The sequence below is a fragment of the Schistocerca piceifrons genome, chromosome 2 (genome assembly GCF_021461385.2).
Source record: "Schistocerca piceifrons isolate TAMUIC-IGC-003096 chromosome 2, iqSchPice1.1, whole genome shotgun sequence".
Classification (NCBI taxonomy): domain Eukaryota; kingdom Metazoa; phylum Arthropoda; class Insecta; order Orthoptera; family Acrididae; genus Schistocerca; species Schistocerca piceifrons.
In genome coordinates this window covers 190,021,326-190,042,382 of record NC_060139.1, presented here as the reverse complement: position 1 = coordinate 190,042,382, position 21,057 = coordinate 190,021,326, and the positions used below count along the sequence as shown (strand labels likewise).

The window sequence follows — 21,057 nt, the reverse complement described above, 5'->3', positions numbered from 1 at the left end:
GGTGCTTTCACACGTGGCTCTGCCTTTGATCGTGTACACCTTCCGGGTTACAGGACTGGAGTAGGTGGTGGTGGGAGGGTGCATTGGACAGGTTTTACACTGGGGGCAGTTACAGGGGTAGGAGCCAGAGGGTAAGGAAGGTGGTTGGGGATTTCATAGGGATGAACTAAGAGGTTACGAAGATTAGGTGGACGGCGGAAAGACACTCTTGGTGGAGTGGGGAGGATTTCATGAAGGACGGATCTCATTTCAGGGCAGAATTTGAGGAAGTCGTATCCCTGCTGGAGAGCCACATTCAGAGAGTGATCCAGTCCCGGAAAGTATCCTGTCACAAGTGGGGCACTTTTGTGGTTCTTCTGTGGGAGGTTCTGGGTTTGAGGGGATGAGGAAGTGGCTCAGGTTATTTGCTTCTGTACCAGGTCGGGAGGGTAGTTGCGGGATGTGAAAGCTGTTTTCAGGTTGTTGGTGTAATGGTTTAGGGATTCCAGACTGGAGCAGATTCGTTTGCCACAAAGACCTAGGCTGTAGGGAAGGGACCGTTTGATGTGGAATGGGTGGCAGCTGTCATAATGGAGGTACTGTTGCTTGTTGGTGGGTTTGATGTGGACGGATGTGTGAAGCTGGCCATTGGACAGATGGAGGTCAACGTCAAGGAAAGTGGCATGGGATTCGGAGTAGGACCAGGTGAATCTGATGGAACCAAAGGAGTTGAGGTTGGAGAGGAAATTCTGGAGTTCTTCTTCACTGTGAGTCCAGATCATGAAGATGTCATCAATAAATCTGTACCAAACTTTGGGTTGGCAGGCCTGGGTAACCAAGAAGGCTTCCTCTAAGCGACCCATGAATAGGTTGGCGTACGAGGAGGCCATCCTGGTACCCGTGGCTGTTCCCTTTAATTGTTGGTATGTCTGGCCTTCAAAAGTGAAGAAGTTGTGGGTCAGGATGAAGCTGGCTAAGGTAATGAGGAAAGAGGTTTTAGGTAGGGTGGCAGGTGATCGGCGTGAAAGGAAGTGCTCCATCGCAGCGAGGCCCTGGACGTGCGGAATATTTGTGTATAACGAAGTGGCATCAATGGTTACAAGGATGGTTTCCGGGGGTAATAGATTGGGTAAGGATTCCAGGCATTCGAGAAAGTGGTTGGTGTCTTTGATGAAGGATGGGAGACTGCATGTAATGGGTTGAAGGTGTTGATCTACGTAGGCAGAGATACGTTCTGTGGGGGCTTGGTAACCAGCTACAATGGGGTGGCCAGGATGATTGGGTTTGTGAATTTTAGGAAGAAGGTAGAAGGTAGGGGTGCGGGGTGTCGGTGGGGTCAGGAGGTTGATGGAGTCAGGTGAAAGGTTTTGTAGGGGGCCTAAGGTTCTGAGGATTCCTCGAAGCTCCGCCTGGACATCAGGAATGGGATTACCTTGGCAAACTTTGTATGTGGTGTTGTCTGAAAGTTGACGCAGTCCCTCAGCCACATACTCCCGACGATCAAGTACCACGGTCGTGGAACCCTTGTCCGCCGGAAGAATGACAATGGATCGGTCAGCCTTCAGATCACGGATAGCTTGGGCTTCAGCAGTGGTGATGTTGGGAGTAGGATTAAGGTTTTTTAAGAAGGATTGAGAAGCAAGGCTGGAAGTCAGAAATTCCTGGAAGGTTTGGAGAGGGTGATTTTGAGGAAGAGGAGGTGGGTCCCGCTGTGACGGAGGACGGGACTGTTCCAGGCAGGGTTCAATTTGGATAGTGTCTTGGGGAGTTGGATCATTAGGAGTAGGATTAGGATCATTTTTCTTCGTGGCAAAGTGATATTTCCAGCAGAGAGTACGAGTGTAGGACAGTAAATCTTTGACGAGGGCTGTTTGGTTGAATCTGAGAGTGGGGCTGAAGGTGAGGTCTTTGGATAGGACAGAGGTTTCGGATTGGGAGAGAGGTTTGGAGGAAAGGTTAACTACTGAATTGGGGTGATGTGGTTCCAGATTGCGTTGATTGGAATTTTGAGGTTTTGGAGGGAGTGGAGCTGGAAGTGGGAGATTGAGTAGATGGGAGAGACTGGGTTTGTGTGCAATGAGAGGAGGTTGAGGTTTGCTGGAAAGGTTGTGAAGGGTGAGTGAGTTGCCTTTCCGGAGGTGGGAAACCAGGAGATTGGATAATTTTTTGAGGTGGAGGGTGGCATGCTGTTCTAATTTGCGGTTGGCCTGTAGGAGGATGCTTTGAACAGCCGGTGTGGATGCGGGAGAGGAAAGATTGAGGACTTTTATTAAGGATACACGTGGGAAAAATATATCTAAAAACAAAGATGATGTGACTTACCAAACGAAAGCGCTGGCAGGTCGATAGACACACAAACAAATACACAAAATTCTAGCTTTCGCAACCAACGGTTGCTTCATCAGGAAAGAGGGAAGGAGAGGGAAAGGTTACAGGTTCCGTACACTTGAGTAATATTCTAGAACCAGTCGCATGAGTGATTTGTAAGCAATCTCCTTAGTAGACTGATTGCACTGAAATCGACAACCTGCCTTTCCCACAACTGGCCCTAAATGATCATTCCATTTCATATCACTACAAAGTGGTACACTCAGTTATTTGTATGAGTTGGCTCATTCCAACAGTGGCCCATTAATATTATAGTCGTATGATACTACATTAGTTTGTTTGGTGAAGTGCACATTTTTATATTTCTGAACATTTAAAGTAAATTGCCAATCTTTGCACCACTTTGAAATCGTATCGAGATCTGACAGAATATTTATGCAGCTCCGTTTAGACAGTTCTTCATCACTGATAAGTGCATCATCTTCAAAAAGTCTGACATTACTGTTAATATTGCCTACGAGGTCATTAATATACAACATGAACAGCAAGGATCCCAACACATTTCCCTGGGGCACACCCATAGTTACTTCTACATCTAATGATGACTCTCGATTCCAGATAATGTGCCGCATCCTCCCTACCAAAACTTCCTCAATCCAGTCACCAATTTCACTTATACTCATGATAGTACTTTCGACAGTATGCTTAAGTGTCGTACTGAGTCAAATGCTTCTCATGGGAACCTTTCCAGTGATCCAGTACATTTTTACACATTGAGTGGCATTCTCGTAAATGTGACAGATTACTTTAGCATATTTACATCGTCCTCAGTACTGCCCAGTTTCCAATTGTGTCGAACACCTTCGTGTGACTACAAAGGCCATGTGGGACATACTTTTCTCTATCAGTGTGCGTACTTCTTGGATATGGTCACCAGTACTGATCCTTTCGTGAATCCCACCTGTTCGACTTGCTAGTAAAACTCAAACTTCTGACTCAGGCAGTTTGTAATAATTTTTGATAGTTTTTTATAGCAGCTTGTAAAATATAGATAAAAGAATAATAGACCTGTAATTCTTGATGTTCATGTTGTTACCTTTTTTGAAGAGGAGAATGACTTCTGCCTTTAACTAAAACTGTGGAAACTTCCTTTACTCGAGACATTTATTTAATAGACTCAGGAATGCTTTTTTATCTCTCCCCCAATTTTAAACATCTCACAGGTGACTTGATTTTCTCCGGGCGCCTTCCAATTCATTTCTTCCTTCAGAGCTGTTTCCATCTCATTTTTATTCATAGGTTCCAGTTCTTCTGATCCCACATTCACAATAAATCTTCACGATTCATCATGCAGGTTTTTGATAAAAGTTCTCGACAGTTTTTATAATTTTGTCTCTTTCAGAAACAGCTTCTCTTCGGTCATTCAGAATGATAAACTTCCCTTTTCATTGACTAGAACGAGGGACTCTAATGTTCACATTGATTTTGATGATCTCTTCGATCAGTCTTCTGAATTGCATTCACTGATCTCTTCTGATCGCCTTACTTAAATTTTTGTTGAAGGGTCTGTCTCTGTCAGTGTTCCATTTTCTTCTATAATTCTATAAGCTGTTCTGTTTTAAGGTTGAATCTCAGATTTTTCTGTTTTTTGATTGCAATGACTTCCTTTGTTACTGTTTGAATACTGCTGGTAATTTCTGTCGAGAGTTTGTTCAGTTACATTCCTCTTAACTTTTCTCTTGATAATATCTCACTTATGCATTAGTTAAACTCACTTCTTTTCTCTTTCAAATCATTTATTGTTGGTCAGATCTGCCTTCTCGTAATATGTTTCACAAGTTGACCTGGAAAAGCCTATGGTCACTACTCGTGCAGAAGCGATTAATGACTAATACATTTTAGCAAGTTTGGTTGTTCAGTGTGATGATGTAATCCACTTCATTCTTAACCATGTCATCAGAGCTTCTCAAGGTCCACTTCCATATTGTATTTTTCTAATGGAATGTGTTCGTGCAATATAAACATTCTTTACTGCTGTTTGAATACTGCTGGTAATTTGAGCCAAGAGCTCATTCAGTTCTGTTCCTCTTTACCTTTCTGTTGGTTGTTAAGGAAATACATCATTTGCCCTCTCTGGTTTCACATAGAAAGTCCAAAATTTTCAGTATAGAGATGATTTTCTGTAGACTTCACTCCTACCTTTGTATTAATATCACGAGTATTAAGGAAAATGTGGCAGTTTCTGATTTTCTTGTTGTCAGATCTTCATAGAACTGATCTAATTCTTTGTCAGTTGAAGTGCAAGTAGATGCATAGGCACAAATGATTTGAAGGCTAACATTAGCATTAAACTTGACGATCATGTAGATCACTCTGTTTGAAATGGGCATGGTCTTGTGGTAAGGTGTTTCCTCCTGTTGTGAATTAGCAGAGCAAAGCCACCAATATGTGATTTTGCATCTGAGTTATTCTGAAACAGGAGATGCCCACAGTTGAAGACAATAGTTGCTTCACCTTTGAGCCTCGCTGAGTGTGTCCCATTTGATGTTGTGCAATTCATGTTCCAAACAGTCAAAATGTTCTTCAACTTTCATGGTGCTAATATTATGTGTGACAGGATAGAGAGTTTTGTTCACAATGAACCTATTTCCTTGGCCTCTGGTAATCCATCAAGGACAGTGGGACAGCACCTGGAGATGATACACTTGTATAATGGAAACAGAAACCAACAACTGTACTGAAACTCAAACATCGTTTATTCAAAACATGCTACTCTTTTCGACACCAAAAAAGCAACATCTTTAGGTACCTGTGTATGGAAACAGACATAGCATGATAGTAAAGTATAGTGAGAGTACTGACAACAAAAATCACAAGTAATTGGTAACATTATCAGACTTCGATAAACCAGCTACATTAACGATGCGATAATTTGGCCACCAACGCCCCCCCCCCCCCCCCCCCCCTCCCTTTCCCCAAAGTATTGATCGTTAAGTCGCCACTCTTCGGAACACTTCAAGCCAGTTGTTCTGTTTCAAATTGCTGCCACCCTCAGTGACCCAAAAGGCATGACATTGTAGTTGTCACACGAAATTTTTGTTGTGTTTATGTGTGACTGGATGATAAATTCACTAACAACAGTACTTGTACTTAACATTTAAATGCATTATGTAATGTGAATCATGGTCAAAAATGTTTACTTAGTGTTTTGAATATCATTTTTGTGTACTCAGTGCACTGTATTACAAAACCCTTAATTAATGTCGTATTCCTTGCTACAAATATGTACCGGATTTGAAGGTGACTGTCTTTGTTATGCGCATTCACAAATCCATGTTACCTCCGTGTTGAAATTTATACCATAGCAGTGCGTGTGAGTCGTCGGTTATGGCAGACAGACAATAAAACATTCTCCATTTCACATTCTTTAATCCCATAATGGCCATGTTACTTACCCCTCTCCCCCTGAGGTAAACGAGCAGTTTTACTTATGTCAAGGCCAAATTCACCAATGTCAATTAAAATTAAGAACATCTTAAAATATTACTGATTCTGTAAGTACACTACTGGCCACTAAAATTGCTACACCAAGAAGAAATGCAGATGATAAACAGGTATTCATTGGACAAATATATTATACTAGAACTGACATGTGATTACATTTTCACGCAATTTGGGTGCATAGATCCTGAGAAATCAGTACCCAGAACAACCACCTCTGGCCCTAATAACAGCCTTGATACGCCTGGGCATTGAGTCAAACAGAGTTTGGATGACATGTACAGGTACAGCTGCCCATGCAGCTTCAACACAATACCACAGTTCATCAAGAGTATGACTGGCGTATTGTGACGAGCCAGTTGCTTGGCCACCATTGACCAGACGTTTTCAATTGGTGAGAGATCTGGAGAACGTACTGGCCAGGGCAGCAGTCGAACATTTTCTGTATCCAGAAAGGCCTGTACAGGACGTGCAACATGTGGTCATGCATTATCCTGCTTAAATATAGGGTTCGCAGGGATCGAATGAAGGGGAGAGCCACGGGTTGTAACACATCTGAAATGTAACGTCCACTGTTCACAGTGCCGTCAATGTGAACAAGAGGTGACCGAGACGTGTAACGTGCACCCCATACCATCACGCCGGGTGATACGCCTGTATGGCGATGAATACACGCTTCCAATGAGCGTTCACCGCAATGTCGCCAAACACGGATGCGACCATCATGATGCTGTAAACAGAACCTGGATTCATCCGAAAAAATGACATTTTGCCATTCGTGCACCCAGGTTCATCGTTGAGTACACCATCGCAGCTACTCCTGTCTGTGATGCAGTGTCAAGGGTAACCGCAGCCATGGTCTCTGAGCTGACAGTCCACGCTGCTGCAAACGTCGTTGAACTGTTCGTGCAGATGGTTGTTGTCTTGCAAACGTCCCCATGTGTTGACTCAGGGATCGAGATGTGGCTGCACGATCCGTTACAGCCATGCGGATAAGATGCCTGTCATCTCGACTGCTAGTGATACGAGGCCGTTGGGATCCAGCATGGTGTTCTGTATTAGCCTCCTGAACCCACCGATTCCATAGTCTGCTAACAGTCATTGGATCTCGACCAACGCTAGCAGCAATATCGCGATACGATAAACCGCAATCACAATAGGCTACAATCTGACCTTTATCAAAGTCGGAAACGTGATAGTACGCATTTCTCCTCTTTCCACGAGCCATCATAACAATGTTTCACCAGGCAATGCCAGTCAACTGTTGTTTGTGTATGAGAAATCGGTTCGAAACTTTCCTTATGTCAGCATGTTGTAGGTGTCTCCACCAGCGCCAACCTTGTGTGAATGCTCTGAAAAGCTAATAATTTGCATATCACAGCATCTTCTTCCTGTCGGTTAAATTTCTCGTCTGTAGCACATCATCTTTGTGGTGTAGCAATTTTAATGGCCAGTAGTGTATTTTTGTTCGTTACTGAACAGGAAAAGTATGTTCTTAAGATACTCTTAACTTTAGTTGACGTTGTAGGATTCAGCTGTTAGTTGCTAGTGTATATTCCAATAAAATTTGGCTGATAAACGTGGACCACACTACTACTTGATGACCACTGATCTATAGGAAGGTGTACATCTTAGATATAAGCCCCACAAAGTCCACATTCTGTGAACCACAGGCTGATAACCTTTTTGTTTTGAGGTGTCATCACAAAAGGACTAGGCTGCATATTCAGACATATCGAATTCTTCGTGATTGTACCTAATTACTTCATCTACATGACTCATCTACATCTGCATGATTACTCTGCAATTCGCAATTAAGTGCCTGGAAGAGAGTCATAAACCACCTTTAAGCTATTTCTCTACCGTTCCACTCTCAAACAGTGTGCGGGAAAAATGGGCACTTAAATATTTCTGTGTGAGCTCTGATTCCTCTTATTTTATTATGATCATCATTTCTGTCTGTACAGGAGGGTGCCAACAAAATATTTTCACTCTTTGAAGATAAAGTTGGTGATTGAAATTACATGAGAAGGTCCTGTTGCAGTGAAAAATGCCTTTGTTTTAATTACTGACACCACAATTCCTGTGTCATATCTGTGGCACTCTCTCCCCTATTTTGCTATAATATAAAGTGAGCTGCCCTTCTTTGATCTTTTTCAGTTGTTGTCCATCAATCCCACACTGTACAGTAATACTGCAGAAGAGAGAGGACAAGTGTAGTTTAAGCAGTCTCTTTAATAGACCTGTTACATTTTCTAAGAGTACTGCAGATAAATCACAGCCTTTGATTTGCTTTCCCTGTAACATTATCTATGTGATCATTCTGATTTGATATATTCATAATTTTAATCTTTAAATATTTAGTTGAGCTTATATCCTTTAGATTTGTGTGATCTATCATATAACTGAAATTTAACTGATTGTTTTTAGTGCTCATTTGGATGACTTCGCACTTTTCATGGTTTCTATATGGTATTTAAATCAATGTAATCCTTCAACTGGGGATGCCAGTTGAAGGAGATTCCATGGCAAACACTAATAAATTTCAGCCACAACGTGAGACATTGCTAGAGGTTTCTATAATGGAAGATATAATGTTGTTTGTCCCCCAGCATTGACAGTTTCACAGGACTAGGTGCATCAGTCTGTGGTTCAATGTTGACACCTGTCTTCCTTAGCACTGCATCCCCTGAAAGCTCAGATGGCAGGATCCAGTAAGTGCCCAGGCATACACTCCGGAACTTCTCTATAATGTCACGAGCAGGTGTATGTCAGTATTCATGTATAATGTTGCATATTTGCCTGTATTAGTGATACCAAACTCCAGCCAAACTTTCACCATGTCCTCATAATTCGCATCTGTTATGGCAGTGCCTGTTAGTTTAATGGAGAATGGTGTTATGTTGGGCAATGTGGCCTCACTGGGTCTCTCCGTTGAATCCAGGTACTTGCATTGAATTTCTTTGTCACAAGTTGAAACTTTGCAACATTTGGATATGCGGCTCTGGTGATGTGCATGTCCTCCAGATGGATTGTTTCAGCAGTCTTCTGAAAACACACGTGTGAAGCAGAGTGAATCCAGGAAGCAGAGCATTATTATTGGCATGATTCTCTTTGAAAATGAGGTGTACTTCTCAATGGTGTCATGGTTTTCAACCTGAAATCACTCAAGTGTTGAACTGGAAAGTGAGCATCATACTCACTCAAATTGTGGAAAAAGATGGATATGTGCCATGACAGTTTGTACTTCAAGTTCCATGTATTATGAACTGCACCAAAGAACTTTCCCATTAATTGACAATGATCTCTACTGGGAGTTTCAACGTCTCTATCTAACAGTAGCTGACAAATATCACAGTCAATTGCCTTCTTGTGCAATGCATCATTCTCCTCTGAGTTCGTCATGGGTCATAGGGATGTTATCCTGATAAACTTGATCAACTTTCCACACAAGTTTCTTGAACTCATCTTGCATGATTATTCCAACATAAGATTCCAATTTGTTTCAACTAGAATCATATGTGCCCACAACCTGATATGCAGTTGCATGCAGTACATGTCATTCTGTTGCACATCTCTCCGTAGCTACTCTGTCATTGGCAGGCCTGCTGCAATAGATGGATGTCCACCACATAGTATCTCCTCCATATCACCGGCACAGAGAGGGGGAGGAATAATATTAAGTATCTTGTATTTTAAGGGTCAGTAGCATTTTATTAACATTCAAAATTAACTGCCTCTGAATGGATCAACGGGATCTTATTGACCACTGCTTCCAGTAAAAGTCAGTCAATTCAACATGTGTATTGAGTACTTCTAGAAATAGACAAGAAAACAAACCACATTAGTAATCCATAAATGCAATTGTGTTGGTTGTTAGAAGAAGAAGGAGAGCTAATAGTCACATATTCTCTCTTTGATGACCATCATTATGCCCCACGAACTAAAGTTGGAAAAGGAGTCATCCCATGACTTATTATTGAGTCACCTACAAGCAGATAAGAACACATAACATTTTACCTGTATCATCAGAGGTCAATCTCGGTTGTTTATTAGAGACACCATGTAATATAATAAAAAATATATATAATTTAAAAAATAATTTAAAGGGAAAAGATGAAAGAAAATGCTGGGTAATTGTCCTTTCGCTTTCAATGAAGAGAGAATATTAGTACAATTGCATTATTATGAAATGTTCTGCGTGTACAAAATTGTGCTATTGTTCATTCACTCTACCTTGTGTTATTTCTTTTTCTGTGTCCATCCCTATACATATATTAATTATATTTCTAATCTTCTGAAAGCTTCTCCTTCTGTTAATGTTATGAAAATATGACCGTGGACTTCTTTTCCTCCACTTCAGTTGTAGATGCAGGCAGCCAACTCCAGGAAACACCAGTGACTCCCAAGATGATGCAAAATATGAAGGAATTTTTCTTGGCTTGGTTCTACTCCACTTTAATAAAAATACTTAACACTGTTATTAAGTCTTCTCTTATTCAGAAACACATATGATACAAAAGACTCATAGCCCACCATACTCCAAGCAGCAGTACAGCGTAACAAAACTTCTACATATGAGAGAGCCTGACTGAGACTGTCTAAAAAATAAAATCATATGCAAATAATTGAATGAAAGTCCATTCATTTGTCTGCATGCCACCTCGTATTCACAATTAACATCTTCGCCAATGCTTATGATCGGTCGGTGTTTCAATTTTCTTTTAAAATAAACATTAATTTTATGGTATCCTGGGGGGTCCTTCATCATGTACCTACACACCATCGTCAGCATGAGCAGCTGCAGCAGCACTATGGTGCTTTATAGCACAGACAGGGGTCTAAGGAAGAAGAAAAATGGGGGCAACATCAATGAGAATGAATGAGAGGATGGTTGCAATCGAATAGCACTAACCAGGCGACTCGAGAAGGAATGAGAAAGGAGTGGTGGAGTAGCTAGTGAGAACAACCAAAGAGTAGCTTTGACCAGTCTAAATCACTAGCTCAAGGATGTGACACCTGTCAGGGATTGGACTCGAATGACCAGCTGCACTGAAGCACCCCATTCATATAGACTTATTGCAGGAACGCTTATCACTTCATAGTCGTGTTGATTCCTGTGCGCATAGATGTGACAGAGTCAGGACCTGTCTACGGTATCTTGTGAGCAAAAGAATTTATTCATCCAGCCCATTGTAGCAGCACTATCACACAGGGTCACGTGATAGCCATCGCACTTCCTGCAATCAAAGGAATTGCATTTTCAACTGTTACCAGGGTTGCCACACGTTCTGAGAATCAGGAAATTTCAAATGTGTCAGGGAAATTTGGAAAAAAAAAAAGAAAAAAGCACTGGAAAAATCTTGCTTTTGTCTCAGTGGATGAAATGGTTTGTTTACTGAGATGTCATGCATTGTCACTGGCTGGGCACTGCTGAGTACATGAGCTGCTTCCCTATTTCCTCATTCTTACAGCTTCTTCCCTTTCTACCATTCCCCTCAGCTTGCAGTCAGTGCTGCCACCACTACTTGCTGTGACCCTAGCAGCTGCCAACGAGAGGCAGGGAGATGTGAGAAGTGGTTTGTTTGGAGACTGTTGACTCAGTGGCCAGAGACAGCGGTCATGTGTGCATGAGTTGTCTGAATGATTGTGTGAATGTGTGTGTGCTCTCATTTTCTGACAAAGGCTATGGCCAAAAATTTAGTTGTGAGAGTGTGATTGTCCTTTCTATGTGCCTGTCTGCTGCTCAGTGATCATCTTTACAGTGAGTTGCTACCTATCCTCAGTAGTATTGATTTTCAGAGTATTCACAGAAGTTACTTGTTGCATGGATTCATCACCGTGGCCTCATTTCATCAACATGGTGTCTGTGACATGTAAATAGCTGGCCACACCAGTGAACTTCCATGACAGGCCAGAACCGCAGGCTATTTCTGTGAGTATCTTTAACAGGTGGGGCCTGCCAATCTGAAGCCCAGCATTTCCCACTAATGTGCAGGCCCTACCCATCGAATCTAGTCTCACCGATCTGCCTGCAGGCCAGGTCTGTCTGTGTGTGCCGTGCAGGCCAGGTCTGTCTGTGTGTGCCGTAATGTGGCAGATTTTTGTGGTTTACCAATGGACTCTGGACTGTGGTGCTTCTTGGCAGGCCAGAGGCCACAGGCAATGGATTTTAGGAATTGTGACTGTCTCAATGCAAGAACATTGTACAGTGTGACATTTTATAGACATTTTATTTATTCTAGTACATTTTGGTGCTTTGAAAGTAATTTGTATATTAGAAAGTGTGGATGATAAAAGGATGAAAATTGTGGCAGTCACTAGCAGTTTGTACACTATGTACTCATATTTTGTGAGAGAAAAACCACACAATATCTGTAAAGTAATAGACATAACACTGAGGGCAATAACTGGCAACAACAAACGTAGTAGAACCAACATTTTATTGGCAGTCACCTATGGTGTTGGTTTACACAACTCTTCCCTGCCTTATACATTTCTTTCAAGAGATCTACTTTTTTCTGAGCTTATTTCTGAAATCAGCGAAGATATTTTAAATCTGTTTTGGGACTCCAGTGAAATACATATTTTTGTCACCAAATGTGTTTCGTTTTATCGAAATAAAATAATATCAGTGGTCTTAATGAAACATATATACCATTTTTTTGTCAACTTATGTCTTTACTTACCCTTGAGATCTCAAACCCCCCCCCTCCGGGGGCCAACAGCTCTTTTGTGGGGTATATGGTGTGGCACATACGGGTCCCTGAGCTATCCAGCCTTTATTCTTTTCTGGGCTGCTTTCCCTTCCCCTTCCTTCTCCTTCCCTGTCCTCCTTCCTTTCCCTTTGGCCCTTCCTTCCTTCTCTTGGTGTTGTTCTTTATGTCAGCCTGGCTATCCTCATGAGTTTGCTGTGTCTTGTGGTTTTTTGGTTGGTTGCTTTTCCTCCTCGTTTTTGGCTTTTCCCTTTTGGTCCCCCTCAGGGGTTTGACCTTCATCTTCAAATTTGAAATCTGTAGTGTGAGCCATATGGGGAAGAACTCCTTCCCTAGCGTCTTTGGCTCCTCCTCCTCCTCCTCCTCCTCTGCCTTTTGCCCCTTCCCCTCCCTCCCTGTCATAGCCCTTTCGCCTCCTTGCTAGGTCACCAGCTCGGTAGCCAGTCTGTGTGGTGGGGCTGTTATCTACCCATCTAGCTGGGCCCCCTGAGACCACAGGGATCACACTGCTGGTACCTGCACTGTGAATGCCTTGTGCAAGCCTAGGAGTGGTTGCCCATCTTTTTGGGGCATCAGAACTCCTGGCAATGACTGTCCTGCCAGGCAGCCACTGCTGTGGCTGGGTGGTGCCCACAAGGTGAGCCCCTGTCTGGAGTGGGTGGTACCAGGGCAGACATTTGACACATGAAATGTGTTAAACCCTCTGCCCTCTCCAATGTGGCCATGTCTCTTCCTTAACGTAGTTCTATCTCAGTTCCTGTTTCTGCCATTCCAGCCTTACCCTCCTTGGATGCACACTGGGAGGAGCTCTTGGGGTGAAACCTTTTCCACGGTTCCTGGTCTGTACCAAGACCGACAGGGAGACTTTTGCCGCCACCAAACCCATTTTCTTTGTGGAACATAGTGAGGACAACTCTTGCCAGTCAGCCAGGCTCTCTCTGTGGCTGCAACCATTTGGGAGACAACCCCGTGGCTGTCGCTCCTCACAAGTCACTCAATATGATACATGGAGTAATTTTCCATAGGCACCTTCTCCTTCAGTCCAATGATGAACATAGGGCTAATCTGGAATGACGTGGCATTCATTTCGTCCGGCGTGTCCAGAAAGGCCCTAAGGACCATCGCGTAGACACTGGTGCTTCCATCAGGGCATTTGAGAGGGATACCCTGCCTGGGAAAGTCAAGATAATGATGTACAGATGCAATATGAAACCATACATTCCACCTCGCATGCATTGCTTCCATTGACTCAAGTCTGTCCACTTGTACTCGCAATGCGATGCCACTCCCATCTGTGGGGACTGTGGCCACCCTCTTCATGTGGAGAGCCCTTGCATCCCACTGCCTAACTGTAAACTGCTGTGGTCTCCATTCTCCCGGAGTGTCCAGTGTACATGAAGGAATAAAGAATTCAGGAAATAAAGAAAGACCCCTGACAGCCTCACCTACTTTGAGGCTCTGAAGAAATTTGACATACACCACCCAGTAAATCTCCTCTACCTTTGCCTCAGTTATGTCTTCCCCTCCTCACCCCTCTCCGTTACTCCCATCCTGCCCTCCTTCCCTTTCCTCACCCTCAGTGGCTCCCATCCCTTCCCCTCCAGGAACCACTGTTCCTCCTCCTCCTCTTTGCCAGGGAAAACATTCTCTTCTCTGTCACCTGCAAGGGATGGGGCTCCATCTTGGAACACCCATCCCCGGTGTTCTCAGGACAGGAAGCTTGCACCTTTGGGCCGGAGGAGAGACTGACGCTCCGAGGGCCCCAAAGCCACTCGCTCTCTGTCTGCTCCTGACATCACTGCCACCTATCCATATACTGATAACGCCTCTTCCCTCCCTCTGAGGGAGAAGAAGAAGCAGTGCAAGTCAAAGGACGAGGCTTCCCCGGCTTCCTGGAGGGCTTTTCCCCCTCCGCCTCATCCCGAATTAGACCCAGTTTTTATGGATGTCACCCCATCCTCATTGGTGACGACCACCGACCAAGTAACATGACCTCCCCTCGGCTTCTTTTATGTCTCACCTGGACTCTTACCACACAGTAATCAAGTGGAATTACAAAGGATAATATTGCCACCTCCTGGAAAAACAACGCCTTGTTTCCTCTTACTGCCGGCCGGTGTGGCCAAGCGGTTCTAGACACTTCAGTCTGGAACCGCGCGACCGCTATGGTCGCAGGTTCGAATCCTGCCTCGGGCATGGATGTGTGTGATGTCCTTAGGTTTAAGTAGTTCTAAGTTCTAGAGGACTGATGACCTCAGATGTTAAGTCCCATAGTGCTCAGAACCATTTCAACAATTTTTTTCCTCTTACTCTTCGTTCTGTCTTGCTCTTCAAGAATGACCACTCTCTTATGTTTTGTGTTACTGGGCGTTCTGTCTGAACTGTGCAAACCCCAGCATAGCGCCTGAAGGGGTCTGCACTTTGGTTCACACCGATGTCATTAGTGACTGGATCCCCCTTCATACCAACCTGGAGGCGTTAGCAGTTAGAGTGAAGACGACTCCGGCAATCATCGTTGGCATTGTCTACCTCCCTTACAGGTAGTCCACTTCCTTACGTTGAACAGTCTGCCTTAATACAGAAACTCCTGCCCCTGTATCTCCTCCTTGGAGGCTTCAATGCACACACATTAGCCTGACAAATGTACTTTGTAAACTGCTTGAGAGGATAGTTAGCTTCCGATTATGTTGGGTACTCGAATCTCGGAGCCTTTTGTCCCTGTATCAGTATGGCTTCCAGGAAGGACGATCTCCAACTGACCATTTACTCAGATTGGAAACTGCAATCCGACAAGCTTTTACTAACTGTCGGCGCTTTGTCATGGTCTTCTTTGACCTATGTAAGGCATACGACAAGGTTTGGTGTCATAGCATTTTAATTACCCTCCATGACTGGGGCTTTTGCGGCCCCCTTCCAATTGTTACTCATGAGTTTTAGTCCCACTGGCTCTTCTGGGTTCCAGTTGGCACTTCGCTCAGCACCCCTCAGATTCAGGAAAACGGTATCGCACAGGGTTCTGTATTAAGTGTCACACACTTCCTCATAGCCATCAATGAGCTTGTAATCTGTGTTGACCCTCATGTTACCCCAGTGTTGTATGTCGACCATTTTTGCATCTGGTGCAGCTCCCACTCGGTAGCGTCTGCTGAGTGCTGGTTCCAAGGCGCCATCCAATGGACCTCTGCATGGGCTGTCTCCCACGGCTTCCAATTTCCTCCCACCAATGGGAGGCGATCAGCTCCTAGATATTGCAGCACAGTCCTGTGTCTTGGGCTTTTTTTTTTAAACGAAAGCTGATGTATCTGCCACATATTTGCCACCTGAAGACTGCATGCGAGCAGAAGCTTAATGTTCTCCATCTCCTGGCCCACACATCTTGGGGTACAGGCCATGCTACTCTTCTCTGTCTTTACCATGCTCTAGTCCTGTCCAGACTTAATTATGGAAGTCAGGTTTATGGCTCAGCGGCTCCTTCCACCCTGAAAATACGTGATCCTGTTCACCATTGTGGGCTGCATCTGGGTGTCTTTCGCACTAGCCCTGTTGACTGTTTCCTCACAGAAACGGGAATTCTCCCTCTACAAATACGATGAAGCCAACCCCTGGTTTCTTATGCAATCGCCATTCGCAGATTACCCGACCATCCCATCTACTCTGTCCTCTTTGCAGGCGGGGTCCATCTACCTCGTGATCACCGCCCATGGGTGGGACTGCCAGTTGGAATGCATCTCACATACCTCTGTCAGGATCTCCATCTCCATTCACTGAAATGCGCCCCATGTATTTCCTCTCACCTCCCCCCCTCCCTCCCCAGATTATGTGTAGACCACAGATTAGGAATGACGTATTCCAGGGTCCTAAGGTCTCTGTTGCCCATATGGTCTTCTGGCGACTTGTACATGCCACCCTGGCAGAGTTCGAGGTTACTACTATCTTCTACACTGATGGTTCTAAGATGATAGCTAAAGCAGGAAAAGCTTTCATGTCTCCTTCTGGCTCAGAACACCATTCATTGCCAGAATCATGTAGTGTGTTCACAGCACAGTTGCTAGCCGTTACCAGGGCCCTCCATTTTGTTACTCAGGCCTGCCGCCACAATATCTTAATATGTACTGACTCATTGAGCAGCCTGCTACTCTCATCATGCTTTGGTCTCTGCTATCCATGATCTTCTCTCCTTTCTTGGCTGTGCCGCCTACTCAGTTGTCTTTCTCTGGATCCCAAGTCGTGTAGGTATGTATCCCAGGGAATGAACTGGCTGATTGTTTGGCTAGATAAGCTGATACTCACCCTCCATTCCCTTTCATGACCCCACCTGCAGATATGCAGATCTACGTCAAATCTGTCTTTGCCCAAAAGTTGAATGATATCTGGTGCACTGCTGCTCTCAGTAATAAACTCCGCACAGCCAAGGATACTACTGCACTTCTTGGTGCTCTTCGTTCCACTCTACTTGGAAGGAGTCCACTGCTTTATGCCGTCTACACATTGGTCATACCCATCCATTGTTTCCTCCTGTGTAACGAACCACAACCACATTATGGTTGTGGAGCCAGCTAATGGTATCCCACATATTAGTGGAATATCCCCTTCTTTTGGCCCTTTGTGCTAGGTATAGTCTTTCTTAACTTTAATGCTAGCAGAGAATTCATGGATGGTTGAACTGGTCCTCAGTTTCCTCCATGCAAGTGATTATTTCCAGATGCAAGGTTTTGCTTTACTCCTTTAGCAGAGGCAGGATGGTTTTGGACAGGGTCTCTCTTCAGGTTTCCTCAGTCTGGGATCCCATGGCCACTCCCCCATGAAAAGACTACTCTTTTTTCCAGTTTTTAGATTTGGTCTAACCTTTTATGCCATTTACTGTGTGTGTTTTAACTTCCTTGTTTTATAGTTTGACACCCCTGTCTGGATCCATCCACTCATATCAGACCATCTTCCTCTGCGAGTAACTTTGGAATCGCAGGATTGATGATCTCGTCGCTTGGTCCCATAAATCCTTTCAGTTAATCAATCAGTCTCAAAATTTGTCAGGGAAAAATGCTAAAATTTGTCTAGAAGTCAGGGAAATATCAGGGAATTTCACTTGGGGAAACTTGTGGAAACACTGGTTACTTAGTGACAAGCGCTGGTGTTATTTTATTTCAGTGCAGGTATGTGGTTTATCATATAGGAGGATGTACGTGGGCCATTGCACATGTGATAGGAAATATTGTACTTCCAACAGTTCCAAAACTTCCCTGTTAATGGTAGAAGTAATGGGCAGCAATCACGAGCTGGCAATGGTCAGCTATTGAGTTGCTGAGCTGCCACCACTATCTGAAGAGTCCTATCCATGCAAATGCAAAAACATTGACTAGTACCAACCTACATCCACTGCTCTGGCCACCAGCTGAGAGCTGGCTACTATGTGACGACTGGTACCCACACATTACCGTGATACCGCTGGCAGCCATCACAATCTTGCCCACTGCTGTGTACAGCTCCTTGGCTCTGCTCTGTACTAGATGATCTGTCAAGTGCAACCCCCCCCCCCCCCCCCCCCACACACACACACCATAGCAGTGATGCTAGGAAGAATGTATGTTTTCCAGAAGAGTTATGGACCTCAGTTAATGTTTTAGATGGTCCTTAAAGTACACAGAGAGCCTTGTGTGGGTCCTTGGATGCAGGAGCCTGTTGACAGGTGGGGCTTTCAGAAAGTACTGCAAAGCAACAGTGATGCTCACAGTTTGAGGAGCTGTTGTGGAATGCCTCTGGTGCGAAGCAGTGCTGCCACATTTATGCTATTCGCTGCACAATTCCTGTGAGAGGTGAGAAATTAATAATATGATTGTGCAACAATAATGCATACACCACTGTATTTGATGGGAATTTGTCTGATGATTTATATTCAATGTGTATGTCTATAGGGCCTGTCCTGATACTTTCATTTTGTTTTGAGGAATCAATCACAATGACTGGTGCTAATTCTTTAAAATTCATAGTAAGAAGATCAAAATCTCAAGTACATACCATACAGTAGACCAATATTTTCAATGTTCCATTTAAGTTGTAGTTATACTATAGGTAATATACAGAATTGAGGAACACATTTGCTTTGGCTTAGGCTACAGTTATCAAATACACTGCAATCTTTAGTCACATTCTGTCAACTGTCTGTCTGCAGCCCATGAATCGAGTTGTTTCTTTTTGAGGAGGAGGAGGAGGATATTAGTGTTTAACGTCCCGTCGACAACGAGGTCATTAGAGACGGAGCGCAAGCTCGGGTTAGGGAAGGATGGAGAAGGAAATCGGCCATGCCCTTTCAAAGGAACCATCCCGGTATTTGCCTGAAGCGATTTAGGGAAATCACGGAAAACCTAAATCAGGATGGCAGGAGACGGGATTGAACCGTCGTCCTCCCGAATGCGAGTCCAGTGTGCTAACCACTGCGCCACCTCGCTCGGTGTTTCTTTTTGAATAACTGTCTTAATCAACCAGTTATGTTCTGAAGTCGTTAGCAGAGCTGGAAACTTAATGGTAGTTGAACTCTTAGAGTTCATCACACACAAAAGTTTCAAGCAGATCTCATCTGATACACAACTGTGTGGTGATTTTATAACCTGCCGCGTCAGCCACCATCCCTGTAGCTGCTACTCCCCCAGTGACAGACCCCACTGCCGGCTCGACTACGTCACCATTGTGGCAGCCACGGCTGACAGACAACCCACAGGTTTCCACTCCTCTTGCCACGAGGACTCTGCAGTTGCCATCTGAATCAGGGCTGGGAGTCACTACTGCAGGTGGCACGTGGCAGCCACCTCCACAGCCTTTCTGGCCTGACACATCATCTCCTCCTCCTTCTCCTCCTCCTCATCCAGACCAGTGACCTCATGAGGTGGGCGCACTATGAAGTATACCTCCCTGCTCCTCCCCGCAACCAGCTTCGTCGACCGGATGGAGTCAATCATAATTGTCTAGTAGTAGCAGTAGTAGTAAAAGTGATCCTGTGGCTAGCGGCAGATCCGTCTCCCATCCTATTAGTGGAGGACACCAGATCAGTAACGCAATGCCCAGCAGGAGGGAGCAGAGATCCAACTAGCTTTCTCAAAGTGTACCTTCTTCTTCTGGAAACAGAGCCCTCAAAACTGTTAATGATCTGCAGAACCCCACCATAAAGTGTAACACAGTGCTATGTAGTGAACTGACGCTTCTCCTCAAACAGAACTTCGGTGTTGAGGAGACGATTATTCTGTATATTTGGGGGAAAAATGGCGTGGTATCGTGGAACAGCTAAATCACTAAGTGGTTTTGTGAATTCACCTTGAGTGCTATACAGGCCAAGTTTTACAGGATGGAACTTAGAGGCCCATGTAAAGCACTCAGCTGAGTACCACACCTTGACATCCATACATATGACTTTGATCCGATACATGGAGGGGGGGCTCCAACTATACCCCACTTCCTGAGGGTTTGACTGGCAATCAGGCATCTATTGATGTCCAAAACAAGGAAGAGAAGTTTTGTTTTGCTTGTGAAAGAAAATACTTGATTCATTGTGAGCAAACATCTCGATACAGGAGACATATTGACGTTCTGGTGTTTTATAACTTGGACAGTATCAAGTTCCCCCGTGAAGATCCAGGACATTCCTAAGTTTGAGGCTCAAAATACTGGGATATCAGTTCGTGTTTATGGCCAGGAGAAATAAAAACGCAAGTCAGATGAGCGGAACAAACCAGATAACATGCTGTTATTCTGCAGGGGGGATAATAATATTCACTATGTATGGTCTACCGTATCTTCCTTCGCCGTCGGCGTTGTCGTGGTTACCGTGAGACACCGTTATACCAAGAGGAAAGGCGCGTCGATCTTAGAGCACGAGATATGAAGACCTTAAGCCATAGACAACACACAACGGTCACGGTAGCACCTGATTCCAGAATAGCTGCAGTAGTTAAGATCTACGAACTATTCCCTGTTGACCAGGTCCCCAAAACTTAACTCGTAACGAGATCCCTTCAAAGCAAATTGTCATAACGATCGTCTATAAAGGCTTCGTACAATGAGAGTACATGTTACGGCTTATGGAATAATAACAGATACGACCAAACTGTCTTGTCTCTTCTGCTTTACTTAACATAACTTCGTTCACAGTTTCATTTCGCATTCACCACTCATTCACCGAAACCCTTTGATGAACAGTTTTGGTTGCATAACACCAACAGTCAATGATAATGATACAGCTTTTCTCCTTTTTATAAATTGAAGCCCGCTCTCCGTGATATAATAAAAAAAACCGGTCTCAATACCGCGTGCCTCGTGAGACGCGAATAGACTTAGCCTGGAATTGGCCGCCCTGTAGGTGTGCTCAATTTAATGACCACACTTCACTGTCCGCTATTTCGCGTAACTGAATGTCCATTTGTTAGTCTGATTATACACTGTAGCTATTTAAAATTCGCCCCTATATTTTTCACAACGCACAATTAGCACTTCGTTACTGGTTTTCTTTTTTTTCTTCTAAGAGTAAACGGAAAAAAAAAGACGCCGT

The 21,057-nt window shown here is 44.1% G+C and overlaps 1 non-coding gene across 1 annotated transcript; it reads right to left on the bottom strand.

Moving 5' to 3' along the window:
* Window positions 1-18,894: 18,894 nt before the first annotated feature.
* On the bottom strand, window positions 18,895-18,967 carry Trnaa-cgc. The gene has a single exon. It is a non-coding gene; the product is annotated as a tRNA-Ala (tRNA).
* Window positions 18,968-21,057: the final 2,090 nt, after the last annotated feature.